A 22685-nucleotide genomic window follows, 5' to 3' on the forward strand; every position below is an offset into this window, starting at 1 on the left:
GACAAATAATTAAATAACTCACAAAAGAAAAAGAAAATTACATGAATGTCTTTGTGTTGATATACTGAATGAATGAGGGTTGCATCTCACTTGATTAACTTATATTCGTGTAAATGAGAAGCAGGTCTCTGTTTAGAATTGTTTTTACTTTAAGCCTATAGTGTTACTGGCATGCATGACAGAACATATTTTAATTAAGCTATCCACAGAATTTAATTTAAAAACTGTCTTTGAACAGATAATAACCATCCAAAATAAAACCAGAATAATTCTGGGAACACTACAAAAAAACAATATAGAAAGGAAAAAATTTAAGTCAATCATAATTCTGGAGCTTAAGCAGATATAAACTGGAATATGCCCATATGAATTCTGAGGCAGAAGTGACCTATCATGAAAATACCACAATGTAATTAGCAGCTGTAGTAACAAACCCATGAGGTTAGACAAACAAGGCAACCAGATGGTGCTCAGAGTTCTGCATATTCAATCAACACTTTTTATATTGTATGATAAACTTTATTCTCTGTTGTGAAGGACCACATGATTTAGCCTTGACAAGCTTATGTGTTAATATTCATCATCAGGAACTACTGTTGAATCTCATATGCACTCATTAAACAAAATGACAGTATCACATACCTACTAAATGTAAAGTGCAAATGTTGAACCATCACTAACAAAAAGGAAGTTCTTTCTTTTCATTTTCATTAACTGTGGAAAATCAATAGACATTGTTGCACAGTGGCCTAAATCTCTGCTGTACTCAACTGTAATATGGTCTGTGAATGTGAAGGGTCTGTTGGTGCAGATATTCAAAGGTTTGCTTTCTTTCATCAGCTCAGGATCTCAGGAAATTTTAACTTTAAAAGCAGCCAATGTTTACTATTCTCTCTTGCTCTTTATTATACATTTTCCATCCTTCCATCACTGTTCCTTCTGTAATAATGGTACTTTGAAATGCTTCACCATGTCACCAGCTGTGCTATTTTCAGTCCAGAATAACATTTTTTGTTTGTTTAACACAATTTAATTCAAATAGATATATTGAGTAATTATAGTCTGTATATAGAAAATACCATAATGTTTCATTTTAAAATTCTCTAGCATTACTTTTTTTGCAGACATTATATGTCAAACATGCTTCTAGCTCTAAAAAACAGAAGCATTGGGTACAGCCTCAAGTAAACCCTACTTACAATAATCTTAGACTAGACCGGGCCTCTTATTATAGCTATTTCTGAACAGTGAACAAGGAGCTGCTGGTTTCTTTTATACTTGAGTAAGGGCTATGAAAGCCACTGCTTATTTTCATAAACATAAAAAAAAGACATGTAAATGTATAAGCATACATATGTAAATACTGAGTTCAAAAGGTCCATTAATGAAGTGAAACTCATACGGCTATTGATTAATCTTTAAAGATGGCATATGGATACAAGTACCAGAGATATCTGCATGTGAGATTAAAATATCCAATGTCCACAGTGCTTCCTTTTGTAACAAATGTAAGTACAAGCATACTTTCAGAGTGTATAAATCTGAGTAACTGCAAAAACTTCTTGCCTGGAGTGCCAATGACTCATTTTGTCATGCTTAAGGTGCAATTAATAATCCAGGATATTGAAAGAAGAAATGCAATGGAGTCACTAAGCATATAAACATGTGATTGAGGGTCATCCATTTGATAAATCCTTCTAAAGAGCTTTGGAAAACACTATAGAAACAATTTCAAAGACATTTAAACTGTTGAGAAATAACAGAGTTGAATTTCTCTCTGGCTACCAAAAATAAAGACAAAGATTGAATGGTCAGCTTTTACAATGGAGGGATTTTACCAGTAAAATGACAGATGGATCTAAAATGTGGTCTGTATGATGCAATAATCTTGGTATCATAAATTGCATAATTTCAGGTAAGATTACATAATTTCTCAATAAAGCAAATTGCTCAAGGTACAGGCACTTGCAAAACAGTCCCCAAAAGCTCAACAGAATAAATGAGAAATTTCAGTTGAAATTTAAAAATGGCAAGTGCCCAGGAGGTTGAGTTGAACAAGACCTTGGAGTCACCGTGGGTAGCTGTCTGAGGACATCCACTTGGTGTGTAGCAGCCATCAAAAAAGCACACGAGAATTATCTGGAAATAATGGAATATGAAACAGAGGATATTATTATGATGCTGTGAATTCATAATGCAGCTTAAATGCTGAATAAATTGTTGGACATCATTTCTCAAAAGAGATGCTGTAGAACTGTGAGGTACAGAGATTTTTAAGAAGTATGATCAGAAATACAGAGAAATTTCAAACATCAAGCAAGCAGAAAGAGCACAGCACAGGTTTATATAATTTTGTACCACGTGAAGAAAATCTGTAGGGAATTATTAACTTATCTGCTTGTAGCACAGGATCTTGGAATTTGTAAAAAGCAGAAAATTTAGAAAGTAATGCAGCACTTTTTCAGACAACGAAGAGATGAAAGTCTTCTGTTAAATAATTTCCCAGCTCATATGGGCCAAAATGATAAAAAAGGAAATAAATACAAGTGTCAACCATGAGGATGACTCGAAGAATACCTGAACTGTGATTGCCATAACTTGGATGGGAGAGGGAAAATATAGAAGAATCCCAGTACATCTCCTGTTTATAGTACTGTTTTAGGAAAAACTTTTGCTGTTACTCACTTTCAGAGTGGGACACAAGGTTAGGGTTTAGTCTAGGGGCTAAGATTGGTGCTATTTACATAGATGGGTCATTAAGGTTATCAAAATCAAATCTCTTTTCCTGAAGTTCCTCAATAAACTTCAACTCCACACTGTAAAAAAATGTGTAAATACTTGGGGGGTTTAAACGCACATTTATTTTTTTTTTAAGAGTAAACATTGTGATGTCAGGACTAGAAGAGAGATTCTGTTATATTTTCTTGCACGAAGCAGCATTTTATGGGGCAATAGGTGTGATTCTAACACAGCTCCTCTAACTTGTCATTACCTAGCCTTACTCTGAAAGAACAGTTCCATCAATTGGTTCAGTCTTGCTGTGTCCATGAACAAACCCTTTAAAAATATTAACTTTTCTCAGAGAAGGGAATTTAGCATACACAGTGGTAGAAAATCCATAAAATTGTTTTTTTGTTTGGTTGTTTTTTGTTTGTTTCTTTCTTTCTTTTCAATCCCTAGGTATTACTGTAATGGTCAAGAATTAAATTAACATGCCAATTAAATAGCTTTTTCAGGCTTATCCAAAAGTTTTTGGTGAGTTTTGTGATTGAAATTATTTGTGTGTACAGCTACGTATTCTCAGTAAGTTAACTATTCTTTGGGCACAGGTTCCTGAATCAGTGTACCTACAAATACTTACTTCATCTTTAAGAATTGAATTTGCAAAACTGTCCCACAAGTCTAGCAACATTTGGCCCCATATTCTTCCATCTCCAGGATGACTAAAGGGGAATGGAATTTCAAATGAGATTCATACTTTTTTGTATGCTCTCAGATTAGACTGAGACTACAGAAACTCATATTGAATTGCTTTTACACCATCAGGTTAATATCTGAGTTGAGTTTCTGAAACTTGATGGATTATTGTAAAACAAATTCAGACAAGGAATAGCCATCTCAACTAAAAAACTGAAAGTATTCCTCTCTCTTGAGATTCCAGTCTGTTTTATCATGCCCTGTTAACATTGTTCTGTAGAACATCATGCCAGAGTAATCAACAGGCTTGGTGACAATCCATCCCGTGGTCCCGGGTCAATGACTAACATACCCTTCTTTTTAAATTTATCACATATATACTTTACATGCACAAGTCAGGCATTTAAATATCTTTCCTTTTCACCTTTACATTTTTTAATTACAATTTCATTGGCCAAGGGGAGGAGAGAGAGGGCTCCATCACTTATAATCTTAATAATTAGATACTTACACATAGAGGAGGGACAGCCACGGATAGGATGTCTTAGCCTCTGACTCATTTCCATGAATATGTCACTCAAATAACAAGTTACTGGAGCATTTGAACATGATGACCTTTGGGATTTAAGTGTATGAATTGCGAGCTATTTGTACACACAGGCAAACTATCACTGGAATTACACTACTCAATAAAGTTTAATTTAGCTTAAGGATAAATCAAAGCTCTTAGAGGATAGGTCAGAGGTTTGCAGACAAATGTAGAAGGGCTCTTAATAGTCTCCAGTTCTGGAGACTAGAAATGCATTAGTTCCCTTTCTTACCCAGTCTCAGTTCATGATGTCCTGCCATGATTGTCCTAATTTATGAGATATCATCAAACAGGAGAGCAATCTTTTTTATTTTCATAATGTTTTTGTGTTTCTATAACAAAAACCTCAAAGGTGTGCAAGCGAGCACCTAAAATAATCTGTGCTCTGTGGGGCACACTCAGTACAAGAGAAATGCTCTGACTTAAAGGAAGAGCATGTATTCTGTGGCACTGCTTTCCAGCATCTCATTCCCCAATCTATACTTACATCCAGGGTTGCCCCATCCCAGGTGCAGAATCCGTCTCTTTACCTTATTGAACTTCACAAGGTTGGTGATCGCCCAGTCCTCTAATTTGTCGAGGTCTCTCTGCAGGGCCTCCCTGTTTTCGGGGGAATCAACAACTCCTCCCAGTTTTGTGTCATCTGCAAACTTGCTTAGTATCCCTTCCAGTCCTGCATCCCAGTCGTTTATGAAGATGTTGAAGAGCACAGGGCCCAAGATGGAGCCCTGTGGAACCCCACTAGTGACAGGTCACCAGTCTGATGTCACCTCATTCACTATTACCCTCTGTGCTCCACCCATGAGCCAATTGCTCACCCACTGCATGATGTGTTTAACCAGCTGTGTGCTGGACATTTTGTCCAGAAGGATCCTGTGAGAGACAGTATTGAAAGCTTTCCTGAAATCCAAAAAGGTTACATCAACTGGCTTTCCTTGATCAGCTGGGTGGGTTACTTTGTCATAAAAGGAAATCAGGTTTGATAAGCAGGACTTTCCTTTCATGAAGCTATGTTGGCTGTGACCAATGACTGCATTATCTTTCAGGTGTTTTTCAATACCTCCCAGAATAATCTTCTCCATAGCTTTATCAGGCACTGAAGTGAGACTGACAGGTCCGTAGTTTCCAAGGTCCTCCTTCTTGCCCTTCTTGAAAATCAGGACAACGTTCACCAGCTTCCAGGCAGCTGGGACCTCTCTGGATTCCTAAGACCGCTCAAAAATCCTTGAGAGAGGTCGTGCGATGACATAGCCAGCTCTTTGAGGATTCTGGGATGAATCCCATCAGGTCCCACAGATTTGTAGAGATCCAGCTGGAGCAACAGATCCTGCACAATTTCAAGTCGATTGAGAGTTGATCATTCTCACAGTCATGGTCCTGGAGCTCAGGGCACTGAGACCCCTTGGTCCATCATCCAAATTGAAGACAGAAGCAAAGAATGCATTAAACACCCCTGTCTTGTCTCTGTCCCTGTTTGTGAGGTGATCATGCCCATCCTGTAATGGGCTGATGATATTTCTATACTGCCTATTGCCATTAGTGTATTTGAAAAAACTCTTCTTATTGTTCTTCACATCTCTGGCAGCTTCAACTCCAGCTGGGCTTTGGCTGCACAAAGTTTCTCCTTACAGCAGTAAGCAGCATCTCTGAATTCTTCCCGTGTCCCTGGACCTTGTTTCCACTGGGCATGCACCTTCCTTTTTGCCTTATTTCCAATGGAACATCCCTGCTCAGCCAAGCCAGCCTTCTGCATTGCCTGCTTGACTTCCAGCGTTTGAGAATTGCCAGTTCCTGTGCCCTTAGGAGGTGATGTTTGAAAAGTGACCAGCATTGATGGACCCCAGCACCTGCAAAAACATTTTGCCAGGGGACCTTACTGCAGCCTGAAGTCTGCTCTCCTCATGTCCAGAGTTGAGGTTTCGCTGGCACTTTTCCTCCTGTCAACAGAGATTTTAAACTGGATCCCCTCTTGGTCACTGTAGTCAAGACGACTTCCAATTTCCACTTTGCTCATGAGATCCACTCTGCTGACGAGTGTTGCAACCCGCTCTAGGGAAGGGGAGGGTAACCCAGGTTCTTATTAATAAATCCCTTGGGGTGAATTAGAGGGAAACAACACTGTATAATTGGTGTTTTAAAACATACATATGTAGGGTTAATTTTAGACGAATTTTGTTTCAAAGGTAAACAGGTATGTTGTCATTTTGAGTGTTATCATCTATATCTATCATCTATAGCAATATAGCAATCATTAGGATAACACTTAAAGAAATGCATAAGAGAGAAAGGGAAAGAAAGGACAGAGACAGAAAGATATGCGTAGTCACCACCCACGGGGTCCAGCGATGAACTCGGCAGTTACAGCTTCCACACCCGTCAGCCAAAGTGATAGTCTTGATCCTCCAGGGTTGGGGGAGGGAAAACTCACACACTCAAAGAAGTTATGAGTTATTATATACTTCCAGAATGCCTTGTACCTCCCTGGGGCGGGGAGCCCCACCACGGAATAGTGTTATGTCTCCTGAGCATGTGCAGAGTTCCTGTGAGGGGCATGGTAAAAAGGTTTTTCCCACCTTTCAGGGTTATCATGGCTTTGACAGGCCATTTCACGAATCTCCCAACATCTCTGACAGCTCAGGTGAGACGTGAAGAGTTCACATGAAGGGCGTGGCAAACACAACTCCTCCCGTCCTTCCAGGGCTTGACCCCTTCAGCAGCACTGGTGGGGGGATGGGTCCAACTGCCTCTTCCTGGCCTGCAAAAATCCCCTGTTGATCCTAGAATGCATAAGTCATTAACCATTTCAGTCTCTGATAACGAGCAGTGGATCAAGGAGGGCATCTTTCCACGTTGGCTTCCTTAGGACCTATTCCAGAAAGTTGTTATCCAGGTTTTTTAGGAGTCTTATGGCCTGGGTTGTACCAGCTGTGTGATGCTTCCAGCTGATTTCTGGCAAGTTGAAGTCCCCATAAGGACAAGGGCAATTGATTTGGAAGTGTACCTTATTTCCTCCAAGAATAATTTGTTGGCATCACTGTCCTGTCTGGGAGGTCTATAGATCAGATCCACATTATTAGGCTTGATCCACATATTGGGCTTGATCATGTTTCTCCATGATCAGGATGGATCTTAGAGGAGGACAAATTTGTCTTTTCATTTGGATAAACTATGACTCTAGCAGAGGGCATTTACTAGGTTGCTGTTACTTGCAGGCAAACAGGCCAGGTGTAAAGCTAGTAAAGGGTGGTGCTGCAGGAGTTCTACTGTTTGCCCTATTCCAGAAACCAGTGAGGTATCAGACTCTGAATGTGGACTATATTTTGAGACTTACAGGGAGGCATATCTAACACCCACAACTAAGGCAGTATTTAGTAGTTTTCTAGTTTGCTTTTTCTAGCTCTTTTATTATTTCTGTTCAGTTTTCCAAAGAGATGAACCTGAATTTTCCTTTAGATTCATCCGAATGTAATCTTACCATTCACTTAGCTGACTACTGCTAAATCTTTGTTGATTACTTGTTAATTTGATGTGCTTCTTTCTGTTGTTTATAGCAAAACCTAGTTATTACTTAGATTTATCCAGTGCTGCTTTTAGGTTAACATCCCTTGGATAAGCCTATCTCACTGGAGTTGTCAGGTGCAACTGAACATGGTGCTGGTACCGGATCTTCACTGACAATCAGTTGAAGTTTTGACTAATGTTTTTATTATAAAATTGAAGCACGGGAGAAGCTGCAGTATCAAATTTAAATATGAGAATTATTATAGATTTAGTATAAACTCTACAGAGAAAACCACATCTGCCTAGGCTGATGTTTGATTTCTTTTAGAACAAAGAATCAGTATGCCATAATTAGTTTTCAATACCTTGTTTACAAGTAGAACAAATTTGTTTAAATAAGTCTTACAAGAATTCTTATATTAAGAATTTATTACATTTATGAAGGACTAGTGATCTGATAAAGTATAGACTGAAGTCAACCAAGTAGAAGAATTTGCATAAAACTAGTAGGAAAGAGAATCAGTTACCCCTACAAAGAGTGTACCAAAATTATAAATGTGGAATAAATTTTATTTTCTCTTTCAAAATGACATTTCAACATTTAATATATTCACATTATGCCTAAACACAAAGCCAAGACTGTAGAATTTCTAGAAGGGCTTGTGCTATCCTTGTTCTGATCTCACAGTTCCTTTGAGGAAAAGACCTACTTAGAAATTGTGCAATGGACATGGAAAAAAAAAGTATTTTTAACAGTTTAGAAATAGATCAAATGCCTCGCTCCATGCAACTGACTGTTCTCACTTTCCAAGTGATTGAAAGTCCGCCCACATGTCTCTTGGAAAAAGGTGACATTGTTAAATCACAAAAAATTCATGTTTTGAGCTGTAGGCTGTATAGACAATTTGACAGTGCCCAGACCTTATTTTTATACCTACAGTCACTTGGAAGTTTCAAAATTAAGTGCTGTTGTTGAGGTATGTACTTCTACACTTCTGTTTTGTACTTGTGCCATTGTTGCGACTACTTTTTGTAAAATATCTGTCGCACGTTGACTAGCAGGCTCTCTCTCTCTCTCTCTTTCTCTCTCTCTCTCTCTTTATTTCTTACCACTCCCTCAGCATTAAGTGTAGCAAACAAAATACTTGATCTTCTTGCTGTCACTGGGCTAAAAAGAGAATCACTAACTGAATTCATAAATAACAAGCAGTCCCCAGTTTGCAGCTTTGCCATTGCTGTGTAATTGCAATTGAGAATGCAGACCCAAATTATGGGACATGAATTGTAGTCTTTAATGAGATGGGATAATGGGTGGTAATCGGGTTAGGAGTGAAATGGCTTTAAGAGATTTTGCAAATTAGAAACTTTGAACTCTTCTGCATGAAGCTGCTCACTGCAACTGTGCTTAATAGCACATTTGGTGCCATTAAGGTCCTGCTATTAACCTTTGATGATATTACTGACATGGTCCTTCATCTCATTGACCTTTTCAAGTAGGAAACTGGAAGTGTAATTTCAAACTGTCCCGTAAGTATGGGTACTATCCCTCCAGGTCTTACACTTTCAGCATGTTATTCTAGCTGCTTAACCTGCTTAACCTCAACACAGGTTGAACTTCAGGTTCTCATAGACCATTTCTAGTTTAGATGTGACATACACACTCCTATCCTCTGTCATTCTGGGATAGCGGCCTTATTCCTCACTTACGATAAAATGTTTAACTGAAGAACTGGTTATCTGTTCTTGCAGAATTATTCCATTTCTATTCCCCTAGAACCCTGGCAGAATTATTCCATTTCTATTCCCCTAGAACCCTGCAAAGCAAAATTGGTATGCTCAAATGATAACATTTCCTCTTTTTAATGCCCTTATATTTATGTGACCTCTATCATCTACTGTATGAAACTGCTCTGGCATCATTAACTTCAATAGGTATATATGCATGGACACATGCCAATATTTTGGGAACTCCCAGTCTGCAGAGCATAAACCAGGTCTTGCTGAATCCCAGCCTTATATCCAGGCTTTTTTGTATTCTTTAGAGGTAGCACGTATTTGTGCAGGTTTTTATAATAAATATGTACATAGACAGTACTAGTGTTTTGCCCAGCTGAGCCAGATCCTCCAACTGTGCAGGAAAGGTCAGTGTCATGTACCCTACCGTGGCAAAGACAATTCTGGAAGAACTGCCTTGAGGATAAGGCACTTATATATAAGAACATAACTAAACCCAAGGATTAGAAGGTGAAACTGAAATATTATTCTTATTACTACTACTTTTTTCCACTGTCCAAACTGATTTTAGTGTACATATTGTAGGGATATCCTTAGTACTTTGAAAGATTGTGTGGCCACTATCTAACTAGCAAAAGCATTTTCAACATTAAAAAAATCCTTTAAATGAGATGCTGATTTACTTTTGCTGCTAGTCTTGTACTACAATAGATGTGTGCAGAAAATAGGTGTCAAGAAGTTTGCATTTGGCAAATTGATCTACAGTTGCTCAGGCAGAGGCAAGCCTAAGGCTCATATGGCGTTATACAGGTTTAGTAGCAAGTGTATGTCAATAGCCTTGTATGTCAATAACTCAGCTGTGTTCGTTTTTCTTGTGAGATGAAAGTAAGAGGTAGCCCTTTAGCATGCCCTGTTGGAAGGAGCAGAGAGGGTTCTCTGAAGCAGGAGAGAGTTGTGTGCAGGGGACTATCAGCGTAGTCTTTGGGAGCAGAACAAAACTTAGTGTGGTCTCCACAAATACTGTCTACAACAGGAGATTTCTAATTATTTATTACCTTTTCAACCTTATCTCCTCCATTTCTTTCTAGTCCATGTGAAAATTGAAAATTCAGTTCACTCTATGCATTTCCTTTACACCATTTACACCTTGCCTTTTTCAGTGCTCAGTAGGTGAGCTATTGAAGGACAGTAATTTAGCAAAATATACTTCTTACTGCTGTATGGATCATATCTTTCAAAACAAATGCCTCTGCCAGACCATTACACATGCATGTTCATAGTTCCTTTTTCCTGTACTAATACATCTTATTGTTAGCCAACTAAAAATAAAACATAAAATAGGACTATAGGCTATACCCTCAATATCTAAAGGGCAAAGCATCACACACCACGGGAAATAAATAGCTGAGTAAAAAAACTGGAAGAAGTTTAAGTGTAAATATTTTTTGTAGAAGATCAAACACAGACATGTGGGTTTTGATATTAAATGTGCTTTTCAATGTGCTTTTCATGAAGTTTAGTGCTGTGTCTACAATGATATAAAATTCTTCAGCTTGAGTAATCTAACCTCTAAAGTATCTGCTTACAGTGAGTTATGCTGAAATATTGATGGACAGAGAGAAAGTAGTGAGGTTTAATTGACATGTCTATCTGTTGGATACACAGATAGATAATATATGAAGAAGCACAATAATCTCTTGTTATGTAGCTTGAAGTTATTGCCGCCCTTAGGAGTAATTGAAATACACTGTCTGGCAGTGTCTTCACAGTTGTCTTGAGTACTGCAGTGTTTTCTGGGGAATGAGAGTATGGGTTTGATTAACATTGCAAATATCAGTCTCTCCATGTAAATAGACTTTGTGGTAGCATTGCAAAAAAAGATGAGAAAGTACAAAACTGTGATTTGGAGGTTCATTTTCTGGCTCTGTTATAGGTTTTCTTAAAAGTAAATAATCTAATCTCTCCATTTTGCTTGTTTTCCAGGAAGAGAAGAGAGCAGTAGAAGTTCCTCTTCCATCTTTCAAAGACACTATAACGCATCTCAGAATCACAAAGTCTTCTGGGAATACTGCTTGGATTGTTGATGTCCCAATAAAATCTGGGGTTTTTTTCAACATATTTCATAGTATGATCCCTATATCCACCTGGGCCTTGCGGGGACAGTATAATGCAAATAGAGATGGCTCCAGGAGACGAATTGGAGTTGCACAAGGTTTTGTAGGAATGCCACAGGGTAACATAGAAACCAGAAACTGTATTTTCTCTGGCTCTAGTTTCTTTATAGATATAATTTTCTAAATTATTAATGCAATTTTTCATCCACTCCTTCTGCATTTTGAGGGCTTCTCTAACACCTTCTATGTACATTTCTTTTGCAGTGTAGAATGTATTTTAAAGGATGATGATGATCAGCAAAAAGGCAGCAACAACTAGACCAAAAAATCTGAGGTCAGTTAAAAAAAATCATACATACAGCGTTGTAGTCATAGGCACCTTTAGATGAAGTGAATGGATATATGCATGTCTTCACCTGAAAATGCCTACTGCACAATTAAGTTTAGTTTCCTAGTAACAGCTGCCCATGCCTCTTTCAGCAGTGATGTGTACTGAACTTCTAAAGGGCAGACTTCAGCAAGCTGAATAAAAAGCAGCAGAAAAGGGCAAAGTAAGAAAATTAGAAAAAAAGGCTTCAGGCTATTTTATCGTGTTTTTTATTTGGGTTTTGGGGGTTTTGTAGGTTTGTTTTGGTTTTGGGGGGATTTTTTGTTGTTGTTTTTGTTGTTGTTTCGGTTTTGCTTTTTTTTTTTTTTTAAAGGAGACTTGTGTGCCTTCTAAGCATTGAAGAGCGAGTGAGGAGGACAAGAATTCATAAGAGCCAATAATATTTGCTAAAATAGCAGATCATGCTAGAACACAACAGGTTTGACTGGAGCATGGACTGTAGCTCAGAAAGAAACTACAGAGACACAATGAAAATCAAAGAGAAAAATCTGAAGAACAAAACTAGACACAAATAGTTCTGATACTCTCTAGTAGCAGTGTTTTACATGTTTTATAGTACTGTTATGTATGTATCTGGTTAAATGGTAATGTCTTTAACACGTGAAAATCTTTGGGCTGCTGTAATTTCCCTCCAGTACAACCCCTCATCCAATGCCTAACCTAATTAAGGTATGAACTACAAGCAGACTTTGACTAGATATGGCCCAAGTCACAGAGGTAAGACATTTCTGTCATTCCTGTAGGAAATCCTGCATTTCTTACCACTCTCCTGTGCCTTCAGTGAGTAGCTGTATGATATCCCTGCAGCTCTCAACTGTGAGAGAGGTATAAACTGCCTCCCCAGCAGGGCTTTGTGATGGACTGAATGTTATTAATGTCTTAAATGTCAGAATCATAGAAAGACTTTTGTTAAAGTACAAGGAAGCAACTGACTGTCTGTGACCACTGAAGCCTGACTGGAATTTGGACTGTGAAGGGGGACTTGAGATAAGACTATTGTCTAATCATCTCAAGTCTGGGGAGAAGTAAACAAGGCTCAGGAAAGAAGAATGTATCTGTGTTAAGAATCAGCCCTAGTTGGGCTTGAGGGGGTGGTGGAGGAGAAGGGTGTGTGATGGTGAAATCTATCCACACTAAACAGGAGTAAAACCCCTCCAACTCTGGGAAGACCACGTATGCATGGGACATTCATGTGAGAGGCAGCTGAGAAGGGGTCATAAACCATCAAAGACCCCCAAAGCGCCCCTAGAACTCATTCCTGAGGCCTTCTACCACTGGAGGACTGCACGTGATCCAAGTGAGTCAACAAATCCGGAGCCTGTCGCAAGAGACTGCAAAGACTCCCCCCCATGCCCAGGAGAGGTGCCTGGGCATCTCCTGAGAATATATTAATCTACTGGACTCTATATTTTGGGGGACCCTCACCACCAAGAAGACCAGAAGAACCGGACCCACAGGACAATGCCGGGTTATGTAGAATGGTGATACCTTTTCTATTTTAATCTCCATCTGTCAGTCTCTTTCTTCTCTCCTCCTCCCCCTTCCTTTTTCCTGTTTCTTTCTCTCTCTCTTTTTCTTTCTCACATTTACCATTAAATAAAACCCATACTATTGACTTTGGCATTTGGTCTCATTTGTGCCTTAATTTGGGCAGAGGCATTTCTAATAATTTTCATAACAGGATCATAAGAGGCTTGGGGTGATGCTTTTGTGATGGACGCATTATGAAAATAAATATCCAGTGATAAATGCTGAGGCCTCCCTAAAATTGCCTGGTGCTCTCACAATTAATCACAGATGTAGATGTGTGGAAAGTGCCTGTGGTTAGGAGTTTGCATGTTTGTAGAATCTAAATGAAATACTTCAGACTCCAACAACCTTACGCTTCCTCTTGGAAATGCTTGTTAAATGCTGGCCATGTTTTGCAGCACATCCAGGTTGATCACAGGTCAGATTGCATTAAGGTTTGGAAGCTACGTGCTCATTTAGTCTGCTGATTTTTAATGCCACAGATATCTTGAAGAGTTCTCTAGAGCATTGGAAATACTTGGCCCACAACTGTGAATTAGAAAGTGAAGCTTCTGACCTCTTTTTTTTCTATGTTTATAACACAGAGAAAGACCATACTTAGACTTGTTGCTTTCTGATAAATTTGTATGCATCAGCCTGGGTGGGAACTTTTCCTGCACTTGTGCAGAAAAGTTGAATAGCAATTGGATACATATCTTTATTAAATATTTTCCTGTCTAAATTTCTTAACTGAATAGTTAATCAGTTGCCAACTTAAATACTGCTTTAAGCATATCTCTATAAGACTATGCTTTATCTGTCACTGAAATTCACATTTGCATTTGAATTATTTTGCTTTTCATAAAGCATAAAGTCTGATGGAAAGTCATGTCTTATTGACTAAATGTGCTAATTATTTTGTACCTTGCTTATCTATCATCAGCTAGTATAACAGGGGAATTACTCCTTCAAAATGCAAACAGTTAGGACACAGAAAAGCATAGGTACTTTTTTAAAAATTTCCAGGAGAAGAATGTGTTTGTTACCTGTAACAGTGGTAAAACTGTCATGAGTCAAATTAATCTTAGACTCAAAAAGCCTCAGAGAAATTTACAATATAGTACAACAATAGTTATAGAAAATTAAAGCTATGAAAAATAAACATATTTTAATGGAACTCTTCAATTTTGCTTTCTTTCACTGGACACCTATAATATTGAGTTCTGTAATATGTTTAGTAGAGAAAGTGATTTAAATAGAGGAAGGATATTTCATCAATAGGTGAATTAAAATCTATTTGTGTGGTGTGCAATTTTCCAAAGCCCATCTAGAAAAGACATTTCGCACTCAACAACTTGATTTTTTTCCCCAGCTTTAGAAGTCACCTACAAGAGAGTATAACAGCACTTGGATAAGTATAACAGAAGAAGACTAAATTGATGCCTCCAATTCCACATTGGTTAAATTTCAAATCACTAGTGAGGTGATTTATTTTGGCTGAGTAAATGCAAAAGCTGTTGAACCTGAGTTGTTATAATCATAGAACTGTAGAATTGGATTTTTAAAATTTTTATTTGCAGCTCATACATAGTATTAAAATATATCTTTTAGTAACGTATATAATTTCATCAGCTTAAGTTTGAAATCTGATAGGATTGCAGCAGGTATAATGACCCAAAGGGCTGCCTCCCACACAGAATATCACTAACAACACCAGGATTTACAAGGGAGAGGGGAAGGACAGATTCTACCCAACAATAATCTGTCTATCCACATAATTTTATAGTGAAGGGTGGTGAGACAGATGCGTGTCTGAGCCAAAGGAGAATAGCGTAATAATTAATTCATTCTCAAAGACTCTAATGTTTTAAAACTCCTGAACTGTAGGAAGAATAGACTATACCAAATCAAAACAACCTGAGGAAAAATGCTTTCCAAACTTTGAGGATGTCTGATATTCTGCATTCAGAAAATAATGTATTTTACTAAAAATTGAAAGACTGACTTGTACTTGTGGCTCGTGTTGCAAACCTCAAAAGATGACTTTTTACCATTCCTGGACTATAAGAAATCAGGAGTCAACCCTTCTGTGCAAAATAATTGATACTTCAACACTGGGTAGCTCAAAACTTAAGAACTAGTTAATGTCAAAGAACTGTCCACACTCAGGGAATGTCTGTGACTGCATGATATAGAAGTCAAAGGAATAGTTGTCTAGGGTCTTTCGTGGATCTGTTGTTTAAGATAACTTTATACAGATTTGGGAGACTCGTTGAAAATATTTTGGTCAGAGAGTTTTATGCTTTGAGACTGGTCATTGGTATTCTTCATTGTAATGTATGAATTCATGTCTCCAACTGGCAAAACTTTTCAAAACCACCTGTGTAATTGGGTCACAGCACCTATTATTACCAATTAACTACTTACTTGTACTGCAAATAAGTTTTATTTTGTCATGCACTTCATCTCTGCGAAACAAATTATTCAGGCATACGCTGACAAGTTTTAAAATAATGGTCAAGAGAAGACTTTTTTATTTTAGAGCATTGTTGCCTCTTATGTATATGAGAAAAGTACTAAAAAATAAAACAGTAGCTCCTAAATCTACAAGAATTACAAATATGTTCTGGCTTGGCTCTAACAGACCAATCAGGCCTTTGTGTCTGCTCTAGGTACTTCAGCCCAAGGGCACCTTAAATTTAAACCACACTGTGGAGTAGTTTATGCAAACGCAAACTGAGACTTCAGATCTTTTTAATGGATCACATAGGGATTTTTTATATTCTCATCAATATTTTAAATGCTATGTATTAATTTTAGGAAATTATTTCAATTTTTTTTTCTGAAGGCAAGTATGCTTCTAAAATAATGCAACATGATTTTCTCTTGGCTTTGTGTTTTCATATGCATATATTTTTTCCTAATCTTCCTTTTGCCTGCAGTTCTTAGTTGTGTGTTTACTGTGATCAAGCCATTTCAACTTCAGCATGCCTGATCTGACCATGTGTAAAAAGGTCATGCTAGTGAGAAAACATGATTAGAACACATGATAGTTCTCTGAGCGTAAATCTTCTTGATACTAATGGGAGAGGCAACTCAATGGAACATGACAAAGCAAGCAAAAAGAGCTGAAAAACAACCTGTTGGACCATACTCTATGAATATTCAGTTCAAGCTCTGTTCAAGATTAAATAGTTACAGGCAGTAGATGGAGTAGAATTTTAAGTGTCAGGCACCCTAATTTTTAATTCTTCTTAGATTGTACAATTCCATTCCACTGATGAAAGCTCTGCTAGGGAACATTATTTGGTTGGTAAAAATAAGTACTTAAAACCAAGGTGTATTAGATTTTGATTGTGCTTTTAACTTTAATTTTAACTTCAATTCTGCCTCCTTGTCCACTGAGTGCAGTGAATGACACAAGGTCCTATTGGCAAAATATGTAATCATATAAATGCCATGAGGAAGTATAGCTGGGATGCTGAGACAATTCAAAACTGGTGTTTCTTAAATATAAGTAAGGTAAAGGCAAATTAAATAACATTCTTTGAATTTAATACTTTTCTACGTGTTAATTTCTTGACCACTTTTTAAAAAGTAGAATCAAACTGTCTTGTCTATACAATTGTGTGTGTATATGGTCCATGGAACCCATCCTACTAAGATAATGCCTTTTCTATGAGGTTTTAAACCCAGTTCTTAATGGAGCATCACTGCTTTGTGGCTGCCAGCTGCAAGATAAAGTTGGATTTAAATTTTCCTGAGGCATGTTATCGGTCATGGTCCTGGGCAATCGGCTTTAGAAGCAGTGGGGTTGGACCAAATGACCTCTAGAGGTTCCTTCTAACCTTGGTCATTCTGAGATTTTGTATTTTATAAGCTTTGTAATGTACCAAATCTACTGAAAAATTATTCCTTGTTCATGTATGTTCCCAGCCTGTCTCTGTTTTACTTTTCTTGTTAAAGAAATCTGTCTGAGGGTCTAAAAATACATGCTATGTTTCTCCCTTTTTCTTTCTCATTTTTTTGAGAGGGGAGTGGTGGTGCAGGGAGGGGAATATCTTTCATTTTTCTGTGGAGTCCTGGAATGACTGGAGTGCAAGGCCAAGAATAGGAGGAGAAAAAAATATTAATATCTACCTGACATAAATATGAACACCACAGTAAATTTTTTAGGGTAAATTTAATAAGTTCCATCTTCTTGGATGAGTATTTCTGATCTGTTTTGTGTGTGTGTATGTCTATGATTAAATCACTATCTAAAGATCCCAGAATGGCCTGATCTGTCTCATAATAAACTCCGGCAATCTTTCAATTTATTTTTGTTTTATTTTGGGGGCTTGTTTTGATTCATTGAGTTTTCATCTTTCTGATGCTTCAAAATTACTTTGAATGAATATAATAAATAGGAAGCGATGTAATTTTTGTAACGAAGTACTTTGACAGGATTATTTTTATTGCAATCTTCTGTTCAAATGAATGTGTGTTTTTTGCTTCCTAAATTTCAGAGATTTTTTTTTCCAAATGTCATAGAAGTTAAATTGTGTTAGGGAAGTATAACAGTAGCTAAAGGCATTCTTACAGAATGTGAAGATTTAAGTATACAAAATACAGGCTTCCTAGAGCTGAAATGAAAATAATTAATGCAAAAGGTTAAAAAATACTCCTTTTAGGTTTCATGAAATGAAAATGCAAATGAAAACTATGATGTCAGGGATAGTCATAATATTTACCCACTAAAATGCCAAATTTTTCAATTAATTTCCCCACAATTAGGTTTTTTTGTACAACTGTTACATCATGTGTCTTAAAGAAAGAATAAGAACATATCACAAGGGAGAAGTTTATAAAGTTTTTGAAAAGCTTTATAAAGAAAAATTTTCATGCAAGAGTCTGTCTTAACTCATTGACAAGTCTTGTTAGTTATATTTGCCTTTCTGTAGAGATAGTACTAGTCAGATAGGCTTTAAGCAAATAGCAATGAGCCAGGGAGAGAAAAGCATGCTCTAGTACTTCCTGAAAGCTAACACAAATCTGATGGTACTGTGTGTCTCTGCTGGTGAGGAAGAGGAACAAAGGGAGTTGGGAAAGTAAAATAGCAAGGCGATTGCTGAAATCTCTGGGTGCTTAGTTCATAACAAAGTCTGTAGTGTATAAGAGTACAAAGATATGCAGCAAATTTCACATCTGGCATTGGACAGACCCAACAGATACTTAGGAGCATCAGAAAATAAGTGCCCAGATTCTAATACTTCATGTTTTAGGGACTTCCTGAAATGGAGGTTGTAGCCAAATGGACTGGCGTGCCAGGCCAAGAACAGGAGGAGAAAAAAAATAAATGTCCACCTGACATTAATGAAATAAATGTAATTTAATGAAATAAATGATTGTTTGCTTTTAAGAACATTAAAGATTTCAGAGAACAAACACATAATTTTTGTCTTTTCAGTTTCCTATTTTTTTTCAATTGCACTTGAAATGTTTGCTTTGATCAGTAAAGATGATATGAAGGATTAGAAAATTATTGCTGGAGGTGTTGCCAGCTTAAGTAAGAAATTGTTGTCTAACTGATAATAGTAGAAAACGTTTGTAACAAATTTGATATTATTGAAAAAAAAATTGTACAACCAGTCTCGCTCATTGTATATATATGGATTTGAACTTTTTACGTTGATGACTGAGTATCTTCTGAACTGCTCTTCTCTCTCCATATCTGTGCTGTTTACGCTTTGGTTAATGTAGAATAACAGCAGAGCCATATAAAAATGTTTCCCATCCTTCTCTGTCTGCTTTACCTGTATTAGTCTCAATGATAGTGAATCACAGGGTTTTTTTCTTTAATGGCAGTTTCTTGAGGGTTTTTTATCTCTGTTGCTAGGAATTTTGTCTCTCAGAAAACATTGTCAGAGTGTATTTGCTTGCGTAAAGTACCTGTTCTGGTAGTTTGTGATCACTCTGCATGGATTAACAACAAAAGGCAGTGGTGAATCACAGAAATGGTAAAGTTGGAAGGGACCACAGTGGGTCATTTAGTCCAACCTCCCTGCTTAAGCAAAATTGTCCTAGAGCACACTGCGTAGAACTGCCCGCAGACAGTTCTTGAACATCTCCAGTGAGGGAGACTCCACAACCCTTCTGAGCACCCTGTTCCAATGTTCAGTCACCTGTGCAGTAAAGAATTTCTTCTGAATGTTTAGGTGGAACTTCCTGTGCATCAGTTTCTGCCCATTGCCTCTTTTCCTATTGCTTGGCACCACCAAGAAGAGCCTGGATCCATCCCCTTGACACGCTCCCTTCAGATACTTAAATACATTGATGAGGTCTCCTCTCAGTCATCTCTTCTTAAGGATGAACAGGCCTAACTCTCTCAGCCTATCCTTGTAAGAGAAATGCTCCAGTCCCCTAATCATCTTTGCTGCTCTCCTCTGGACCCACTCCAGGAGCTCCATGTCTCTCTTGTACTGAGGAGCCCAGAACTGGACACATCTCTCCAGATGTGGCCTTAGTAAGGCTAAGAAGAGGGGCAAGATCACCTCCCTTGACCTGCTGACAATGCTTTTCCTAATGCACCCGAGGATACCATTGGCCTTCTTGGCCAGAGGGGCATACTGCTGGCTCATGGACAGCTTGTTTTCTCACAGGAGCCCCTGTTCCTTCTCTGCAGAGCTGCATTACAGCAGATGAGCCCCCAGCCTCTGCTGCTGCCTGGAGTTATTCTTCCCCAGGTGCAGGACCTTGAATTTGCCTTTGTTGAATTTCAGACAGTTGCTTGCCTGTCTCTCCCACCTGTCAAGGTCCTTCTGAAGGGCTGCACAGCCCTCTGGGGTATCAGCCACTGCTCTCAGCTTTGTGCTCAGTGAACTTGCTGAGGAGGCATCAATCCAAGTCGTTAATGAATAAGTTAGACTGGGCCCAGTATTGAACCTTGGGGGACATCACTAGTGACAAGCCTCCAACTAGACACTGTGCCACTGATTACAACCCTCTGGGATCTGCTCACCCACCTCACTGTCTATTCATCCAGTCCAAGCTTCCTGAGCTTGCCTTTGAAGATATTGTGAGAGACAGTTTCAAAAGCCTTGCTGAAGTTGAGGCAGACAATATCCACTGCTCTCTCCTCATCCATCCAGGTAGTTTTTTTTTAATCATTGAAGGCAATCACTTTGATCAAGCGTGATTTACCTTTAGTGAATCCATGCTGATCACCACTGATGACTGAATAGTTAAAGCTATATTGGATATGAGGCCTTTTTAGCTTAAAGGGAACTATAGGTCTATCTGAACACCTGTGTTTGTATGTACAAACACACCGAAAGACAGCCTTTTCTAAAGTAATGGGATTTGACTCCTGTGTTATACGGGACACTAGCCCTTCATGATACCCAATGAATTTTAAAAGGAGGGATAAAACAGAAGACATCTTATTAAAGAGAGCACTTGGCAGCAGTAAAACTATGATCGCTTTTTTTACACTTTTTTTTCGGCAAAAGACATCATGTTAATCGGACATGAAATTTTCAAACCCCCTGGTATTCCAGAGACAGATATTTAGGCTTTTTAAAAACCATGCCTGACTAGCCTCTGTATGTGTGTAGTCTTCCCAGTTCAGAAAGCCCTTCAGTAGACACTGTTCTAGAAGAGAAAACTCACTCACTTAGAAAGCGGAGTCCCCAACCTGGCTAATGATCTGATTTAGTGAAATAGGCAGAGCCATGAGGGGGGGGCTGAGTGCTGGGAGTACCCCAGTGGTAAGCAGAGGACTGTCTGTTCTACAGTGTGCAGATAACTGGGGTAAAATACATGTGCAGATGTATAACAACCATTGCTGCACCCAGAGAAATATGGCTAACTAACAGGGGCAGTGTGAGCAGGGTCAGTGTCCAAACAAATGCAAAATAATGAATTAAAATCATTCATTACTAAGAAATAATTCCTTTCAACCTATATATTGTATACATATTTCCAATGCATTTGTAAGGAACTACTTAACTTTTTTGCTAAAAAAGGGATAGTGTCAATCATCGAGAGGGATTTGAAGCAGAGCAAAAGGGATTTTATAATGCCTCCAAAACAAACCAACAAAGGCAATGGGAATGAAATTCTGTTTTTCTTCTGAGACACTAATATTTTCTAGGGCAAACCAATTTTGCAAAATACAGGAAATAAAACTGGGAATTTATAATAGAAAATGAATACAATTTTAGTTGTATATGTTGTGATCTCTGCATCTTTTTATTGATAAGACCTTGCTACCTGGAAAATAGTAATAATAAAAAAAGCAGAAACAATGAACAAACAAACTAAATGCCAAACCAGTAAGTTGTTTAAAGGCAGCCTGCCTCGTAGCTCTGCTAATATTTCAAGAGAGAGACCTTAGAAGATTATGAACACCAGCTGCTGAAGTGGGTTGAGCAAGATACTTGTGATCAGTAGGAAGATCTGGAAAAATGGGAGACTGACACTTGCTTTCCAAGGCTAAGGAAATTGTCTGCACTGGGCAATTCAGGAAAAAAAAACATGAAAAGCCAGTTCAAATCAAGATTCTAATTGTTAAAATGCCAAAATATGCCTAGTAACAGTAACCATAAAAAGATTATGTTACTGTATTGTCTAGATGATACTTTGCTGTTGCAGATGAATAAGGTCCCATAAACCTCAGGTTCTTTCAGGTAAATTTACTTTGTTGTATCAGTATTCTCTGTGAGTATCAGTGAACAGCTGAATATTTGCAACAGACTTGCAGAGAAAAAATATAAAATTGTTATTATAATTGTCTAAAAATATGTCTTTTTTTGGGAGAAGGAAGAAGAATAACCTATTTATGCTTTACATGTTCCAAGAATTGAGGGTGTGTCTTTCTAATGTGTTTATATATATAAATATATATATACATATATATGTCATTACAATAGTGTTTGTATTTAGTTCATTACAATAATATATTTATATCTAGATTTTCCATAACAGTATTTATAATAGTATGTTCTACAAAGTGAAGCTAAGAGTTCCTATCAGAAGAGTTCCTCTTTCATAACTTGATAGGGTTGAAAGATCGTTTACTGGATTTCGGGTCAAGATTATGTTTAAAATGCCTACTGCTTACTAAAATTTGATACCATATTACAATATGCTGCATGTGAGTTACTGCCTGATTGTCTGTTCAGTTTTCTTACAACTTCTAAGAGGCTCATTAATGGTCAGTGATTTCAGTGGGAATAGTGAACACAGAGAACCTAGCAGGATAGAACTGTTGCTCCTAAGAGCAAGGTCAACGCTATAGTAATGGACCTGTTCTGGAGCAGCTGCTGTAAAATATTCAGTGGCTAAGAGTCTTAGACAATTCACAGAGAAGATCCATTCTTTCTTTCTTTCTTTCTTTCTTTCTTTCTTTCTTTCTTTCTTTCTTTCTTTCTTTCTTTCTTTCTTTCTTTCT

The sequence above is a fragment of the Lepidothrix coronata genome, unplaced genomic scaffold (assembly GCF_001604755.1).
Source record: "Lepidothrix coronata isolate B3197 unplaced genomic scaffold, Lepidothrix_coronata-1.0 Scaffold0, whole genome shotgun sequence".
Classification (NCBI taxonomy): domain Eukaryota; kingdom Metazoa; phylum Chordata; class Aves; order Passeriformes; family Pipridae; genus Lepidothrix; species Lepidothrix coronata.